The sequence below is a fragment of the Patagioenas fasciata genome, chromosome 3 (assembly GCF_037038585.1).
Source record: "Patagioenas fasciata isolate bPatFas1 chromosome 3, bPatFas1.hap1, whole genome shotgun sequence".
Classification (NCBI taxonomy): Eukaryota; Metazoa; Chordata; class Aves; order Columbiformes; family Columbidae; genus Patagioenas; species Patagioenas fasciata.
This window is the reverse complement of record NC_092522.1, coordinates 82,282,692-82,301,422: the sequence shown is the minus strand read 5'-3', so window position 1 is coordinate 82,301,422 and position 18,731 is coordinate 82,282,692. Positions and strand designations below refer to the sequence as shown.

Genomic DNA, 18,731 nt, shown 5'->3' with positions numbered 1-18,731 from the left:
AAGTAAAATAACTGCTTGATGGTTTGAGACAGGCCACTTTGACAGCAGCTTGATATGGCAGGGTTCACTTTGAGATAAATCCTTACATCCTTCCTGTGTGATCTGTGCCAGGTGAACCTGCTTTAGCAGGTGGGTTGGACTAGATGATCTTCAGAGGTCCCTTCCAGCCCCAACCATTCTGTGATTAAATCACTGTCTATGTCTACATGCAGATCTGTGCAGCCACAGCAGGAGCCTGAGCACCCTTCGCAGTTAATGGGTGCCAGGCAGCTGGGCTTGTCCAGCATTTCTGCTCCTCGACCACCCTGTGTCTGCTCGGACACCCACTTGGCTCTGCTGCCTGAAATGCACTGAGATCCACCAGCTACAACCAGGGCTCAGACACATCACACATTGGTAGTTACCATATGCAGAACCCTAAAATCTATGTCCTATAATCTTAGCCTGAAAACCACTCCACTGGCGTGCTTCAGATTAGGACTAATCAACAAGAATTATCTTGGAAAGAATTAAGGACAAAATAGACCCTTAAATAACTTACCATTGCGACAAATTTTTGTTGTAGTTGACCCAGGTGGCATTGTCCCAACATTCCCAGGTGGCATATATCAATAACAGCTCTTAATTATCACTCACTATTCCAAGTAAATTAGAATGTGCATTAAGTGTCTTCACACTAATCCCTGCATATTCTGATACTAAATACTTCCTATCACAGAAAGAAAATGAAGGAACAATTGAAAAGTTAATGGCCCTATAAATGGAAATTAATCAGATCATGCTATGGTTTTAATTACATAAACATGACGGAACTAAAAGTTGATAAGAACATACTACAACTGAAATGTTCCTAATCTGTTGTTGTAGGACAAAAATGGGATTAAATGCCTAATTAAGATCCATTTTCCCCCTACAAAAGAAAGGATGTCATATGTTAAGTGATTTTTTTTCTTATCTGTGCAAATTTCTACAGTTATTGGTTTAATATTAATTTGTTTGAGAGTAAAATTCAAGAGTTTTGTGTTTGATGGAATGAGTTGCCTGTTTGAGAGTCCTCAGTACAAATTCAGTCACAGGGGAAAAAAAGTTTCCACTAAAATCAGAAGTATAAATCTTATGAGGAATCCTACCCTTAACCCCCCTAAATCATGAAAGAAAATGCTGGTACTGGTACTGTTTCAACCTCCATCTTTACACACAGAATATACTTTATATTACAGGACAGAAAACTGAATTCAGGTAAATCAAGATTGCTACTTTATCTGCTGACTTCCTGTATTTACGTTAGCCCCTTTATAATAATAATAAATCCTGACACCTTTCCTTCAGAAAAAGAGATAAACTCATAAAGCTATTTTGCGAAGCTATATTCAAGAGCAATCAATCAGCTCCATGCATTTTCTTAAACTAATCCCAGTTCTGATGCCTTAAACTATGAATAATTCCAAACATACAATTACTAAGAGTAAATACAAACTTGAAAGATATAAACATTGGATTTTTCTATTTATTATTAACTGTTATTGCAGTAATCAAAACAATTACTAACAAACATATTATATAACTATATTATACATTATACTTACTACACATGTGACTTACCTATCTTGTGTTTTATACTACCATCCATTAACATATGCAGAGAGATGGAAAGGAAGAACAAAGGAATAAGAAAAAAAATACCTCAGAAATTTCATATAAACGTAAAGAACCCGTCTTTCAGGTCATGCAGAGAGCTGCACTTCAGGCTAGATGCCTGGAAGCAGAATGTATCTATTTTTCATTCTGAATCTTCAAAATGCCATGAAGTGAAACAATGAACAAGGGTCTTTCACCTACCATAGAATGCACACCTACCATACATGTGCATTAAAAATTATAGCCACAAGGTGGCTCTCAATACTCAGCATTGAAAGCACAAATCTGAAAATGAAATTCAAAACAATCTCGATTAGCTTTGTTTTCTTAAAATTGTAAGTGATACGTTTCACCTCACTTATTCTTAGAGATATATATTTACACCCTAAACAAATACTTTGAAGATATTTTAAATTTACTTGGCTCCTCAACATCATGAACCCTTATATAAAGAATTCCAATGAGAGATTTCCAGACTCATTCTGTAACAGCATCATTTTCCTGTAGTCACATATTTCCCCCAATATCTGAGCCCTTTTGATAAGTGGAACTCATGTGTACGTAACTGAAATAATTAATTTACTGCTTTTGATTAATTTAGTTTTCAACTATTTACGAGTAATGTTTCTGTTTCATAATGAAAAATGTCTGAAACTTCTACACACAGCATGAATTTCCATGTGGATAGAATCTTATACATCTTGCTTTTTTTCCAATATGCTCTAGCTATATTCTTTATGTTCTTAATTACCATTTTATTTTTCCTTTTACAGTTTTATTAATAGTTGTGGGTTTTGTTGGCAACCTTCCACCCATTTCTGCAGCTATTTTAGTTTCAAAAATATTTCTGTTTTCATTTAACATTTATTTTTCCCACAAGTATGGAAATCTGAAATTTAAAGAAACTGATCCATGTAGGAAAAAATAATAAATAGGGCTATAATTGTCAAACCAGTAAAGAATTATTACTTGATTCTGAACCAATGCATTGTAGACTTGTACAGTACTGTGAAAGGACAGAAGTCTTAAAATCATCATCTTGGATATATTCCTTTGACAAGAGATCTTGGTGGTTACTTCAAGGAATATGCTCCCTCGCAGGAACAGGATCTAACAGAATATCTGAAAATAACTATTACAGCTATTTTGAAAATACAGGCCCATGGAGCAAGAAACCAGGTATGTTTTCAATGCTATGCCGCAGTATAAACACTTTTTTACTACACTGTAACTATTGAATCAAGAGCCCAGAAAATAATTTCTGAGTGTAAGGGACCATAAAACAATTCTAAGTAATACTGGTGAACCTATATGAGAGTTTTTAACCCATGAATCACTGGGACAAATTCACATTTTCTTATTGCTTTCAGTTCCAGAAACTCGCAGAAAAGCCACATCTGCAAAAAGTTATACACTGTGCTGTGTTTTCTCTATGAAATACTATCTTGTGCTGTATTAAGTTGTGTCCTCAGGGCTTACTCCAAAGCCAATGGTCTATTTCCCATTAGCTTCAATATGTTTTTCAATGAGATCCTTCAACTGCAAACTAACCAGGACGTTGTTCAATTATTCTAATACTACAGTTTAAATGAAAACACTGCAATAAGATGCTGAAGGTTTCAAACTCTTCCCAGATTTGTGATTCTTGTCCTTGATAAACATACATAGAACAATTCTTGGAAAAAGCGATCTCTAGAATCAAAGACTTTGTACTGGAGTCCTACAATTGATGACAGAATTCATGTATATCCAAGCCAGAGCTACCCTCACAGACAGAAAATATGCATTATTTTTCATCCTTGATGCAACAGCCTTTGATTGCTGAGCTAAATGCTTTTGTTATTATTAGAGAGTCTAGAGAGGTTTTTGCAAAGCTTCTGATACTCTAAATTCTAGAACCTAAGGGTTTGCCATTCAGTACTAAGTTTTTAGCATTTTGTCAGCAGTTCTCAATATTTTAGAACTTCTGCATTTATAAGCAAATGTTGACTTAACTTCACACAGTTTTTATCTATCTTCAAAAAAATAAGAGAAGAATGCCCATTACATCAATTACTAAACTAGAGGTCATAACTTTAAAAGCAAATAATGACAGTTTTGCACATGGTAAATTCAAATTTTATCTCATAATGTTCGTACTCATAATCAAAATGAATCATACAGTGTCACCTATAGAAAATGACAGATCCTCACAGTAGTCAGCAGAAATCAATGTGGCTGCTTCAAAAATGCCGCTCAGGGCCATAATTCAAACAGATAACATGTTTTTAGAGAAGCTCTTGCAAGTCCTTATTTGGAAAAAAAACACTTTAATTCAGAAGAAAAAACGTATCAGAAACCTTGACCATGTTGATGCATAAGATTTCTGAAGTGGAGGTTGAACTTGCCAGCGAAAACTGAGCAGCAGTCAGTAAACACTGCCTCTCAAAGAACCAAGGTGCTGCAAACTCTTGCTCACAAGTGGTTGGTGTGCAAGGTAGACTACACCAGGTCTTGCTGAGTTCAGGCAATCATCAGCTGTACACATAACTCTTTTACTCAGGTAACAACTATAATGTTAGACAGTTATACAACATTCCTAATTATTTTTCTTATCTGAAGATATTTTTTGATTGTTAGGAAAATGTAACTTAATATAAATCTTTACTTATCTTTACCTACAAAAAATTCATTTTGGTCTTAGTCCACTTGTATCTATTGGGAAACATGTACAACTGGCTAATTGTAAGGCTTCACTAAGCTTTATCAAAATCTTCCAGTATTTGAGGAAGTTGCTGGCCTGTGTTCACATCTGTCTCAGCAATTCAGATTTTCGCAGTTTCTGCCTTCTGTAACTGAAAAGATTCAGCAGAGAAGCTGTGCAGAAACTTCTGAAATCATGTATGTGGTTTTCTTACAGAGGTGATAAACCACCACAATACAGCAAAGCTTATATACAGATAAATATTTTCAGTAAAGATTTGCATGTGTTTCATTAGACTTTTTAATGGCTGGGTAGATCAGATATCTGAAGGTGGGATACACAAAAGATATATTAGCATTTTGATTTCTATTGCAAGGGGCACAAAACAGAAATGTGAGAAACTTCCTTGTGAGGTACAAGGCAGGATAAAGTTATGAGGTGCCCTGGCTGTACAAGCACTGTCAGAAAGATGACAACTCCAATATATGCTGGCAACATTCTTTATTGAAGAGGTAACAAAGAACTATGTATTTTATTACAATTAAAAGGGACCCATGGCTGATTAACTAATTGTTCATATCAATATTGATAAAGCAAGATACCGTAGTGCTTATAATAGCATACTGGTTTTATATATACTCTATAACAATAATCACAGTTTAACTTCCACTACTTTTCATTTAAGAAAATATCCAAAATATTTGCTATGATCTCCTAACTATTATAGATTATCAAAAGAACAAAATATTCTTCTGCAAAGACAGGATGATGCTGAGATGTTTTGTCTAATTAGAACTGTTTTAAATGTGAACTATAAAAGAAATATAAAATCTCAGCCAAAAAACTTTCAAATCTGAACGTCTTGTGTACATTTTTTGGAAAAGTTTTCAGGCCATATGCACTTCATCTGCAAATATGTCAAAACAGGATTTGTCTGGTTGTCTATTGTTTTTCTAGTTTTCCTTACAGGTTAGGAATGATTTGACCCAACAAAAGTCCGAAGCTGAATAAAATCACTGCGTGAAATGCATTCCAATTCATCCCACACATTTGGTGTCCAAATACTCTAGATATATGACCCTGGTTTTTAATATTGTCTTAATATCCCATTCTAGAGAATGCATTAGAAGTGCCAAAAGTGTTATCTCAAATGGCTTTTCCATTTGGAGGCACTGCACATACGGGTTCTTAGAATTTCCTACAATAGTTAGTGCATATATCATATATGACTGTTTGCTGGAGAAGAAACGGATTCTGTTGGTTCCAGAGCAGATGGCAACATAATAGACATACATGTGATCATAAACAAAATCTTGCTTCTTAGTCAAGCTGGCTGACATAGTAAGTAAAGTTGGTATTCAATAGAAAGGAAATGTCCCAGGAAAAAACTTACTCCATTGTCTGTGTTTTTTAGTATGTCTTATCCAGGTACTAAAAATGAATTAGTTTAAGACCTTGTTTCATCAAAACCCTAAGAATTTTCCTGTAATAACATGTAAATAAAATTTCGAGTTCTAGAAGTTTACACATTTTCCATTTTTTTTTAGCTTTATCGACTAAAATTAATTCTTTATCTACTTGTACTGATACTGTCCAAAGATGAAGGTATGTTTGGTGGGACGGGGATGCTGAACATTTAGTTTTTCTAAGAATTCATACTTAAGCGTTGTAATTCACAAGTCTCTTCATACTGCTGTCTTCCTATCTTCACTCTTCTAGCAGCTTCCCACAAGCCCTATGCTTCCAAATCCGCCTGTCATTTTTTTAGCAATTTTATTTTCATCCTATAATACAGAGTAAGCTCCATTTTTGTTACCTACCAGTTTTCATTATAGTTCATGCACAGTTTGTCTATACTCCAGCCTTGTTAAAAACATGATGCTGCTAGTCTAGTTCTCACTTTCACAATTCATAACTTTTAGTTCTAGTTTGGTCTCTTGGTCTAATGAGCCAAAAATTATTAACATGGTACATGTACCAAAGCGTATCCAAATACGCATTTATGTGATGCTAATTTGAAATCTCAGTAGTGGGAGGAAAATAATACTGTTTTTTAGCTTTTTATGGTTTTTTTTGAAAATCTTCTCTAGTCAATGTCTGGTGTTTTTTATGTAACAATCTTCTAGTAAAAAAAAAAAAAAAGGTTCTGAAATAATTAAGTTGTTCAAAAGATTTGGCAAATTCAGGCAAAATTATAATTTTATTTTGTGATATGCAATAGCATCTGCCCAACTTAAAGCATAACTGTTTGTGGTTTTATACAATACAATGCTTTTCCCCAGGACAAGGATTTCTAATAAGCAGGGATTCTTCTGAATGTTGTTTGACTTTCGAAATCCCAGTTCAAAGGAGCTTAAGGTGAATTCAAAATAACCTGAAGATAAGACTAAATGTTGCAGATTTCAAAATGTCAATAACTCCTGGCCTCCTGTTATTAAGATATGTTGGTAATATAAAACATATAGAGGATATGCTAAAACACAGATACTATGATACAAGTAATGCAACTTAAACCAGAAAAATAAATATATGGTAATAAATATTTAGTAGTTCTCTGGAGAATACCTGCACAAAAAGTATGCTTAATTACATTTTCACCTATTTTATTTTCTCCAAAGCACCACTAGATCCCAGGATGTGGTATTAACAGACTGTAGGCCAAATTCAATTTTCTCACTCTTAATATTGGCTTCTAATTGCTCTTTAAAATTCTGAAAAGTGTGCACTCATTTTATTCATTATTTCACAATTCATTTTAACTAGATGAAATTGCAAGCTTCAGCAGAAAAATTCTTCTGTCCAGTTCTGATCTACTTTACATATTATGCAAATAAACTAAAGGAATAGTTAAAAGCCCAACTAAAATTGTCAGAATGGAAGTAGAAAGTGGATGACAACTGAAACAGCGAGCATACATGGCTAAACAATTCTATCAAACCAAACTGTATTTGGAAAGCTTTCTTATTTTCAAAATAAATGAAATTACGAATATGAGTTGAAGTGAAATTCAATATTTTTCTCCATCTGTTAAGAAAATAATGTTTTCTAAATGAAAAACTGAATCACACATCTCAATGTACCTTGGGAAACAAAAATCTAATGGTTGCTACAGTCTGTATTCGACAGGAGGATATGTATCAATAGGTAAGTGAACGGAATATTTCATGCAACAAGTGAATTTCTTTAATTGCACTTTTCATTATCAAGTTTTTGAAGAGGCAGTGTGAGATAGTTTCCCATATTGCAGTGACCCTTTCCATCCAATTAGGTGTCTATGAACATGTTTTTTTGTATTACAACAGGTCAAAAGCTCCAATTTAAAAAAATTCACAGTCTAAAGACAACCTACACGTTTTTGGTTTACGATATAAATAAATAAATTCACATGAATCCTCAGGAAGCAAAAGAAACATGGTCAGACTAATGATATTCTGAAGGGAAAACATCAAGCAGTCCTAGAAGAAAGTACACAGATTTATTCTACAGGATAACTGTGAACTACATGTTTTGTTCCGAATTTTATTTTAGGAAAGAAAACTACAAAGAATATTCTGTGATGGCCTGCACATTTAAAGCAATGACCAACCACTTAAAAAAAACCCCATTATCTCCTTCATTTACAACCCCAAAGAAGAGTATTTTTAGACTTTTGCAACGGTCCTTTAAAAGTCATCTGTGATGTTAGAGAAAATACAAGATCAAATACAATTCACTGGACCTTGGAAAATTTAGTTTGTTCTGTTCCTGCAAAAGAAAACAAATATAGTTCCTACCAGAATGTAACCACTGAACAGTATCAAGTCTGTTTGAGAATCATGTAATTATCATGAAATACAAAGAACAACTGATCAACAGGCAGCATTCGCTGTCAGTGCACAATGCAGAAAACCCACAAATTATTAATTTTTCAATCATAACTCTTCGTTACTAATAACTACTGTAGCTACACTATTTCCTGATCAATGAATTCCTAAGTAGATAGGATCTTTTTAAATACTATTTACTAGTCAGCATATGGTTTCCATACCAAGCTGCTTAAATTGCATGTGATCAGAAAAACTTGCCAGTATGGTTTGGTGCATCCTATAAAGCAAAGGTGCCTGAAAAATATGATTATTGTCTAGAGTCTCACTGTGAACATATTGCACAAGATTATGCACTGCAGCCAAGAACTAACTGGCACATCTTGTAAAAGAATGCAAGAACTAGGGGTCATTAGTAAATTAAGCATTTATTTTTTTATTTCTTGCCTGGAACAATCCCTAGGGACTGAAAGTAGTTGAAAACAGCTGAGCCAACCAAGTTTTTTTAGGGAGGGCAGAAGAGGAGGTAGGGCGGAGAGCACCCTATGCTGACTTTATCTTATAACTTGCTCTTGTTGGAGTGTTTACAAGTGACCAGATATTGCCAGTCTTTGCAACTGCTAAACGACAGAATAAAACACGATGAAAAGTGAGCTTTATCCTCTCAAGAAATCTTATGTATTTTTAATATAATTTTGATATATACCTGAACTTCATTACACATGGTGAAAGCAGACACTGGCAAAAATCAAAAGTGGGCTGTGTTACTGAAGTGGAAAGAGCATGGTCCGGTGAATATGAAAACAATCATACTGTTCTTGTTTTGTGTGCGTGTGTGTGGTTTTTTGTGTGTGTTTTTTGGGGGGTGTGTGGCTTTTGTTTTTCCTCTTCTGAATGGCATTGAACTTTTCTTTTGAAATGTGTTTCTTTACTATTAGCATAGCTATTTGATACCCATATATACTTTATCTAAAAATGAGATTTCAAGTTGCAATCATCATACCCAGGGAAGTTACCAACTAGTCAATACTGTGAAAATACATGGCAAACTTTTTCTTTTTGACCTGGATAACGTGTTAAAACATTCTAGCAGCTAACTGAAGGAGATTTTGACAGGTAAAGGCAAAAAAGAATGATGAGTGGCTTTTCTTTCATCAGTGCCCCAGAATGAGTTTAAAATGAGGAAATACAAGGAGATCACAAATTCTTACATAAGAAATAGCTAAGAATGCATAGGAAAATGGTAATACATATTATACTTTTAATATGTTCACTTATATTGAAACAAGTTAGTTTTACAGTATTATCAACTTCTACACCAATTTTACAGGAAAAAAAATAGACAATGTGCTGCTACTGATTGTGCAAGCTCCTGTGACTGCAGAATGAACCAAATAACTTGTTAGAGCTACTCATTACAGGAAGGAATGTCATAGCCTGACATCAAGAAATATAAGGCCAACAGGGCCTAATATTGTTCCCACATCCCAGAGAGAAAGAAGTTTCAGTGTATTTTAATTAAAGACATAAAAAAAAAAAAAAACTTAGAGTGAAATAAAAATTACAATTAAAAACATTATTTTAAAAAATGCAACTTCGAATTTCAGCTTCTGTTTCTACAAGTACAAATAAAAAAGACACTTTTCAAAAATGTATTTACTTTAAGATATGAATTGACTGAATAGAAATCCTGCACTACCTTGTAGGAGGCTGCAACAGACTTCATTTAAGGAAAGAAGCTTAATCATATTATAAATATGACAACAGTTTCAAATTATATAACTAAGTGCATTTAGTATTTAATCAGAAATTTTGTCAACAATGAAAGGGGATGCTATAAGCAACACATTATCCTATAGTTTATCAGAGAATTTCCATGGAGGATTAGTAAGAAAAGGCATTAAACATTACATTTACAGTAATGAAATCCATTACAAATTTTAACCTTGATAACTCTGAAATGGCTGAAACAAACATCAGCACCCCTGTCGGCTGTATTTGCAACCTCAGAGATCATTCTAGAAAAAGATCTGCTAAACCATTTTGCTTCTGGGAGTCCCACTACTAACATAGCTCAGCTCCTCCAAGTAGAACAAATATTCATGAGGCAGATTTTCAATGACAAACAGGACAAAACTAAGCACTGTTGCTTCTGAAGTTGCCATTCATGATAGATGAAAACAGAACATATGATCAAGTTCATAGGTTAGGGGAAAAAAAATCCATAAAAGTCCATCTTATTTTTCATAGGACAGCAGAAGACTGGTCCTTGTTACCTCAGTGCTTTAACTATCAGAGCTCAAGAGACAAGCCAACAAATCTGAAATCCTTGGATCTGAGACTGATTTTCAGAAGGATAGCTGATAACAGAATTCAGTCTATACCATATATTTTATACTTTCTGATTCATAATAAAAACACTAGAAAATTCCAGTGGGTTGTATACAATGTACAAGAGTACACAGAACTACAAATAGAAAATACAACTACAAATCTAAAGCTGTGCAAATACCATTTCTAGAGTGACACATAAAAAAGTAACTACTATAATAACAGAAATATACATCAAACTTCAAATGTTTTTCCTTTTTAAAGGTCAGGAAAAGTAAAAGTAAAAATAAATTGTTTATTGTTTCTGTCAACTTTTTATTACAGTTTCCAATGGTTAACACTTAAATTAAGTCTAATATATAGGAATTCTGCTAGAAAAAACTGAAGGCAACATTTTTCTATATTTCACAAGATATTTCTCTGTAAATTAGCCTCTCCAATATCTATTGTCCATCTTAATAACTCTTAATAGTAAATTCCATAGCACCATTCATTAAAACAGCAGGATCACTCTATACAGAACACATTTTTCTTTAACAAGTCAATTGTTAGGACCACATCATCTCATGAAATTTGTTCCCAGCATTTAAGCAGGACTACTGAATAAAATATCCTATGAAAGAAATATGAAGAGCCTCATTCCATTCCCTGAGAAATAATTTGCAAATATTTTTCAAAAGTAAAAAAAATAGTGACTATAAAAAAACAGGGAACTTCAATATATGTTTGACATTTAATATAGTCTAATGTATTTGAATACATATCCTCATTTTATTTTTATAGGTTTTTTAATGGTATGTCAAATATTAGATATGTTATTAGTAAAACAAAAATAAAATGAGGATTTGCTCTGAAATAATTAAATGTCAAACAAATGATTACATGTCAAATATTTGATGAATGTTCTCTAAAAATTAATTTCTAATCATTTAAAAACATTTGACAGATAATTAAGAGGATTAGTAAAATTGCTTTCAAATTTTAAAGGCCCACAAAGAATACAATGCTTTTAACTATTCTATTTTTCACTTTCTCCTGTGTGTTCAAGTAGCCTTCACTTAACACTTGCTGTGTCTAGACTAGAACATGCAAGATTTGAGCATTACTTATTCTTGTAAGTTATGCACTGGATTTCAGATATTTCTAAACACCATTTTCATCCATTACAGGGAACACTGTATACAGAATACAAAATAAGTATTGTATTACATTATCAAGATTATTCTCTTGCCAGGTATTACTAAATTTCATGTCAACTGAAATGGCATGATAGAACGGCCTGCAGTCTGATAACTTTGGGAACTGTGCCAATAGACATCCCTTTATACAAGATAGCTCTTGTCAGACAAACATGATATTATCATTATGGAGCTTAAATTAATCACTCTGCATCACACAGCATTGATATAATACAGTTAGACTTCTGTCAGAAATTCCATTTGTAAGGTATGGCTCTGGGAATTTAGTACCATATAAAATGAACTTCACTTATTAAGGAGATTAAAATTAGGCAATGATGATCAAATAAATTAATTGTATACAGAAACTTTGACTTGACAGGATGTCTAATGAGGTTCTTCAGAGTTCAAATTTGACCCATGGATATTTCATATTTGTATTGGTAATCAAAAATCTAAAATGTGATCATGCTGATTAAAAGTACAGTTTGGAAATGCAAAGTGCTCTGAAGGAACTCTAAATGCTTGCAAAGACAGATCAGTTCCACAGTGCCATTTGGCTCACCTACAGGTTGAGTTTTGAGATATCTGGGAACAAAGAACACTGGTTGTGTTTTGAGAATGCATTTTAAAAAGAACCCTAAAAAGCTTTTAAAAGTCATGTGTTTTATCATGTTAACACTAATTTTATTGCAGAAGATGTATCTCATTTGTAGTTCAAGGTGTAAGAACTGCTGTGCCAGGTCAGACTGAGCCTGTCTAGAGTAGTCTCTCTGAACAGCAAATGCCTAAGGAAAAGTATGTATCAATGCTCTTCCCAGTACATTCTCCTGGCTAGCAGAAATTTGTCATTAAGAGATGTACTGAGTAGCTTTATGTACCCCAATAAGAATTCACTATTATTTAAATGAATAAGAACTTTCACAGTGAAAAAATCTAAATTAGTGAAGAGAACCAGCTCTAGTGCAGTAGGCGGGCCAATTCAGGCATAAAGAAATACCATATCAGTGCTATAGGCATGTTAAAAATTGCTGCTGAAACACAAACAGAAATTCAGGCCTTGCTCCATTCTCTACATCACTTTAAAAACATTTCACAACAGCTAGTCCTTCTTGTCCACAAAAACTATGAATCCATTACTGTGTCTGCAGTGTTTCCAACAACTCTGACTCGGTCTGTTCCAAACCATACTTGCTGCAGTAACAAGGTGGGGTTTTTCGTTTGTTTTTGTTTTCCTGACTGTTTTAATGGTAGAAAACTGAACAGTTATAATTCCTGGTGACATTCACTTATGCCTATATATGTAGGCTCTGTCTGTATGCCTATATAGTACTGAAGTTCCTTAGCCAGTAAATCTTTCTAATATTAGAAGTACCAGAGGAGAAGCAAATTTCTACGCTTTCAGGTTAGTTGAATGTAGATGTGTATTTCACTTGTTTTAGGTAGTGCTACTCCAGCCTTAGGTGTTTAATAATGGGATGGGTTTATTTTGGAGAGCAGGAAGACAAAGTTAAAGGAAAAAAAATCTCCTTGTATCCAGCTTGACTTTGCTGTGCCTTTTGTCTGTACCTGCTACACTTTGAAATCTTTACAAATTTTAGTGCAGAAAGTTCCTATGACAAAACATGTGATCATAAAACCCTTTGGTAAGATGCACATATGTTACTGCTGCTGCTACAGTCACGTCTGTTAGAAATATTTACTGTTAAGCAAGAAAAAAAATTTAGACTGAGCAGTAGCAGTTTTAATAACAATGCCCCACATGCTCTAATCACCGAAATCTTTGGTGTACTCATAAGTCTTAATATGTTAGACTTAATTGCTCAGCGAAATGTTGCCAGCATATTACTCACTTTATGATTATTAATGATTGTTTATGCCTTGGCAGAATATATATATATATTTTTTTTGAGTAGTATTCTTATTGTGATAACTATATACAAATAAAAATAGGCCTCAGGGATATATGATATGACATAATATCTAATCATATATATTATTATTATAATATATAATTATTTCAATATGTGATATGCATTTTTATTTTAAACAGCAACAAGCTTCCTATGAACAGAGAACACAGATTTCCTCTATATCTTAAAAACTTTCAGGTAACAGAGACAGAACCAAGAAAATAACTAGTTTTTATGGTAAGAAAAATTAAAATAATTTAACTTTGTTGAATGAATCCTGAAAGAGGACAAACGGAAGTATGTAGGGAAAAGTTAAAAAAAAAAAAAAGTTAAAAAAAAAAGCTAAAAAAAAAGTTAAAAAAAAAAGTTAAAAAAACCCATTTGTGATGTTTTGCCACACACTTCAGTATGACTAGGCCTTCACTCTATTTTTATTATTCCCATTACTAATTTATTTATGTGCATCAGTGAAGAAGTCCTTAAGTACACTGGAGTATATAATTTGTATAATAATAATAACAACAGTAATAACAATATTTTTCTCCAAGATCCACATCCTATTTACATGCATAAGAAGGAAAATGTGGATTTGCATTAATGTAAAATGTGCACATCACATGTACTGATCACTGGAAGAATTTAATGAATTATTCTGTCTCTTGACAGTTATTGTAAGACTCAAAGCAGCAACAAGAATGTTATGTGAACTCTGTTGGAGAACACAATTCTCTCTCATTCATTGCTACGGTCTTCACACCTCTTCCTTCTTATCAGTCCCCAGTTATAAATTTGTTCTGTTATTAGGAGTCATACTTCTTGGTCTTGCTTTCCAAGAAAATAATCATCAGCTTTGTTTGTAACTGCATTTAGCCTCATCTTTCATGCTCTTCCTAGGAACTAATGCTTAAGAACTTTTCAAATTTTATTGGGAAAGATTCCATAATTACTCATATTACACTTTAATGCTTCAAGTTACCCAGTAAGATCTAAGAACATGTGGAAGTGTGCATACCATTCAAGTCACACTGAGCTTGTTTCCACAGCTTTTCCTGAAAAAGCATGATCCTTACAGTTTTATGTTAAAAGCAAAGAGTAGTTTCCCCATGTAAGAGTTCAAATTCCCTTGGGAATTTGCTTAGAATAATAAGTACATTTCAGAAGAACAGATTTAGTGACAATATTTTATTCACATTTTGTATTAATAGCATTTAAAACTAATCTTACAACTTTGAATATTCATTCTCATTACCTCTCCCTTCCCCAATTGCTTTCCCACTAACTACATCATGATGCTAAGCCATCGCTGCTTTCAGTGAAGGTGAACTCCTCCCTATCTAAGCCAATTCTTCAGTGTAAAATCAGAGAGATTTATCTACTTCATGGAAGCTTCCCAGGGCATTCTACCAGGTAATTCTCTGAATAAGTCAAAGACTGCTCCCTGAAGATCACAGTCCTAACTCTCGTTATTTACTGTCACAACTTTCCTCTGAATACTGAGTTTAACCACTGCAACCAAACTTGCCATTCATGGTAAAGTCACCTCTCATTCTCCCCTCTTTGAGCAGGAAGCCAAGTAGCGGCCTGTTTGGATTAAAAAACTGTGTCTGAATGCAGCCTATGAACCTTGCGGATTGCCTGAATAATTCTACCAACCAAGAAGATGGTTGAAATCTCCTCTCAAAATGAAGGCCTGCCAGTAGGAGACTTCTGCCAGTAGCTACTAGTAAGTCACATCCACCACCTCCCCATGGACAGCTGGTCCAAACCAGACCTCAACCGCAACCTCTCTGTCTGTTCCTTCCTGCTCTGATCCTCATTCAGATCGGAGCTGCACATGGCCAGTTTCACTGTGGAGCTCTGCACAGCCAAAGATCTACCAGGGACCGCAACTCCATCTCCTCCTCCTTCCTGTCTGTTCTTTCCAATATGGTACATAGGATGAGTTGCCTCAGAGATGCCATCTGCCTGCTACATCCACAAGTACTATATCGCATCAAAACACATTCATATTACACATTACATTCTGAAGCAGTCACAAATGCTATAAACACAGTTGATTCTTCTTTTTTGCTGTAGTTTAGACTGATCATAGAATCATAGAATGTCCTGAGCTGGAAGGGACCCACAACGATCATCGAGTCCAACTCCTGTTCCTGCACATGACAACCCCACCGTTCACAACATGTGTCCGAGGGCTTATCCAGTCTCTTCTTGAACACTGTCAGGCTTGGGGCCATGACACCTCCCCAGGGACCCTGTTCCAGTGCTCCATCACCTTCTGGGTGAAGAACCTTTTCTCACTGTCCAACCTAAACCTCCCCTGGCACATGTTCGTGCCATTCCCTTGGGTTTTGTCACCGGTCGCTGAAGAGAAGAGCTGCCATGATGAGGTCTCCTCTTAGGTCTCCTTCAGGCTGAATAATACACCTAATATACCTTTTAAAATGCCTTTTACAGTATAATGACTCTAGGATTCCCAGCTCAAGCTGAAGAGCTGTCAGGAAAGAAGTAAGCCAAAACCAGGATACCCTGGCAAGCCAAATACACCCCCTCATGGAAACAGACAACTAACTGAATGCATTCTTTGGCAGGTAGCATATGATCTTAAGATGACAAGACAACTACTTTAAGGAACAGACAATGAGTGTATTAAAAAAATACTGTTTTCAAATGCACTTTTCATAATTAAAAATAAATCAAAAGGGAATCTCTCCTTGCTAGCATCACAAGTTTTATACTACTTAATGTAAAAGACACTGACATCTTAAGGATAAGAAGCAGCCAACACCAGTACATGCTTCATATTATTCTGTGTTTAAAGACTTCTTGTCATAATGTCTACTCATTACTTAAAAAAAAAAAAAAGGAAAAAAAATGAAATAAAAGATTCAGGCATTTCCAATGGAGAATAATCATATCTCTCATATGATGACTACACATCCTGTGGTGACAGTTTTTAAATGTTTTGGGGAATTCCCAGTGAAATTTATCAAGCATCAAAATAACCACTTAATATAGTGACATTTTGCTGGGAAACTCTCAGTTATTTAATTGTTATTTATTACTCTACCTTTCTAAGATTCTGAGGTAGCGCAATCAGAACTATAGTCTCTGGTTGTACTATAGTATGTGAAATGGTTCTTCACAGTACCACTCATGCTGCTTCAATTACATTTTATAACATACAAGTCCATAAACCTTCTGGGCAAAAGAAGCACTTTTGCTATTGTAATAATGCAGAAAGTAGTCAAAAGGATCAAAGATTCCCATGAAATAAAAGAGAAGAAATCATTTGCTTTTAATTACAATGAAGATCAATCTGCTTTATTACAAACGTTAGAAAACTTCTGTTCTCCTAAAGCAAAGTCAGCTTTTCTACAATCTTTCACACAGATCAACATTTGGAACTACAAACCTCAAACAATTCAAAATTTTATTTAGAACATATGCTGGGACTCTTTAACAATTGTATGTGGGCTGGGGAAGCAGGGGACAGAAGAAAGAACAAGGAAAGTCGCTATTTTGCTCAGTATGCCCCAGATTTCAGTGTGATGCTTAAATACTCTTAGAAAAAGAAGTTATTTCAGATATGTAGTCAACCAACCTATAGGGCAACTTATCTACCACTGTCTTAATTTGCACTATAAATGCTGCCTTAATGACTATCCAAGCACAGGTATTCCCAATAGGTTTTTAACTTTTCTCTGTTACGTTCCTGTGGTTCCCATCAACATAAGAATATGCTTTCTAATTCATTTAATCACAGAATGAAGAGAAGAACAAAATATGCAGCAGTATTTTTCACCAAAATACAGACTGAGTTGGACAAAGAGTTCTTTGACAGATGCCTCACATAATACGCACTGCTGAAATAAGCATATATTTTTTCCTAACTTCTTTAGCAATTAGTTTTGGGTGTCTAAATAAGCACTGCTACTTTCAGTAGTTTAAAATACTTTTTTTTTTTTTCTGTGTTAGCATTAGTAAACTAATATTATTTTTAATAAACTAAGAGCTTCCGATTTTGTTCTAATTTTGTTAATTACCAGTGTTACAGTAGAAACGTGAGATCTCCAGGTTCAGGTTTTATGCTATTTTTCTAATGCAGCAAATATTAACATCTACCAGGAAAAAAAAGGGGGTTTTCTAATATGCTATTTTATGAAACATAGGGACATCAATTTATAAATTAGTATAGTTTTCTTTTTGAAGTTATTACAGCTCTGAGAAGCATCCCAACAGAAAGAACATACTTGATCCTGATTTTAAAAAAAATTTCTCTAAAATAGAATTTTCTCTAAATTTCAGAAACTTGAATTTACCAACTGTAACATCTATGCTCCATTCACAAAAGCTAAGTCTGAATGAATCCTTTCACATTTTCTTCAGAGGTATAAAATAAAGTAACATATTTATTAAATCTAAAGACAGACACAGAATTTAAAACTATCACACAATTTCTAATTCGCAGAGGCCCAAAATATTTCAGAGTTTATTGATACATTTGCAAGTGGGAGAAGGTTTCTTATGCATACAGTAAATTTTCTACAAAGAATAAGTATCTCCTCTATGTTCTGCTATTTAGTTGGGGAGAGAGAAAGAACTTTATTTTTCAAGAAATATTAATTAAAAAGACACTATAAACTCTAATCTTTAGATCTCAATTAATATCATCAAATGTGAATGTCAGATGTGACACTGAATTAAGAACTGTTTTAAAAACATTCTCTCAGCAGAAATACTTGCATATTGCTTGAATAGATGAAAAGAAGTTGTTGCAGACCAAGGTACTTCTGTATGTTATGTATTAGAAAAAAATTTGGTCAACCAACAATTCATACGAAGACAGAACTGTTAGAAAGTATAAAAATGTACACAGTTCCAGCTGGGAAGTACTTGGCCACTGCTCAACATACTAGTAACTTACGATCCATATACATATTTTTAAACAAGATCAGGCTAAGGGGGCTGAACCCTTGTGAGATTCAAATGGCTTTCCCACTTCTGACTCCGAAATAGATTACTTTTTGATTGCCCACTGTTAGTCTGTTCATGAGGAGAGTCGGATGGTTTTGGGAAGGTGGTAAATGTACAGGTTAGCTTAGATTAATACTTTAGGACAGTTTTCTGAGTCGAAGAGTGGACAGTAGCAGATGCTTAGGGAAAAAGTGCAAAAAGCAGGAGA

General features: G+C 34.2%; 1 protein-coding gene across 4 annotated transcripts in view; it reads right to left on the bottom strand.

Annotated features, from left to right (window-relative positions):
- Window positions 1-18,731, bottom strand: part of ASCC3 (activating signal cointegrator 1 complex subunit 3) — a 263,881-nt gene that overhangs the window by 116,293 nt on the left and 128,857 nt on the right. The gene's annotated exons all lie outside the window — the stretch shown is intronic.